Genomic DNA, 1,180 nt, shown 5'->3' with positions numbered 1-1,180 from the left:
AACCAAAGCCTGGAGCCGAGTGTGGATGTTTCTTTCTTTCCTTTCTCTTTGGGCCTTCCAATCCCGGTCCAGCTTGAAATTCTGCGCGGCCAAGATGCTTCGTCTTTCAGCACTTTAACTGGTAAAGCGGCCATCTCTCTGTCTCCATGCCTGGTCACCCCCCCGCAGGAAGAGCAAGGATAGGAACCCACATGCCCTCTGAGCGCAGCTGGGAGAAGGCCACTGAGACCTCGGTGAGGAGGGGGCGCCCGCGGGCACGGGACGCCCAGCCGCGGACCTCGAAGGGACCGCCCTGTGCGGACCGGGCAGTTCTGCGTGCGTCAAGTGTCCTTACTGCCCCGATCTGGAACTCGACTGCCCGGATGCTGCCGAGCTGTATGCCGCGGAAAATGTGCAGACTCTGGGAGCGGGCACCACATGGGCCGGGCAGCCGCTGGTGGCTGGCCTCTGTGCGAACCTAGAGCCCTCGGCTTTCGGTCCGCCTCATAAGGGGCTGGCGAAGACCATGTCAAGGGCCTCACAGCTGGTCCTTCAAGTCCTAGGTGACGGAACCAACCGAGGCGGCTCTGGGCCCCGGGCCACTTCCTGAGCGAGTCCCACGGTGGGCAGCCGGGTCCCGCTCGTGTGGGCGCCCCGGGTGCAGCCAGACTGCTACTGCCGGCGGCGCCGAGGGCTGGGAAAGAAGAGGCACGGAGTTCAGACTGGCCCCTCACACCCAGAGTGGAATCGATCGATTGCCAGGGTCCTGAAGCAACTGTGCCTAGCCGTGCCTAGCCTGGTCCCAGTGGAGCAGGGCACAAGTCGCCTCGACAAGGGTGTGTTAGAAACGACTGAGAGCGCCTTGTTCCCTTACCGTCTCCCCCCGCACCCCCCCCACCCCCGCGGTTTCAGAAGCCGCCACACCAAGCCCCACTGTGTCATAAAATATTTTATTTGAAAAAAAGTCACCGTCTTCGCAAGAGGGGGGTAGGGGACCCAGTGACGTCGGGGACCCAGTCTCTAGGCCTAGCCGCTGGGGTGTCCGAGCGCATCTCGGGCCATGGTGGCCTGCGCCCGCCGTTCCCCAACGCGCGGAAGCGGGTGAGTGCCTAGCGGCGTCCGGGCCAGGAGGGCCGGCCCGAGGAGGGGTGGGGTGCGGGCCAGGAGTCGGGCGTGAACGCGCGTGGGGCGCCCGGCGCCG

The sequence above is a fragment of the Galeopterus variegatus genome, unplaced genomic scaffold (assembly GCF_000696425.1).
Source record: "Galeopterus variegatus unplaced genomic scaffold, G_variegatus-3.0.2 Scaffold1755, whole genome shotgun sequence".
Lineage (NCBI taxonomy): Eukaryota > Metazoa > Chordata > Mammalia > Dermoptera > Cynocephalidae > Galeopterus > Galeopterus variegatus.
This window is presented reverse-complemented; position numbering follows the sequence as displayed.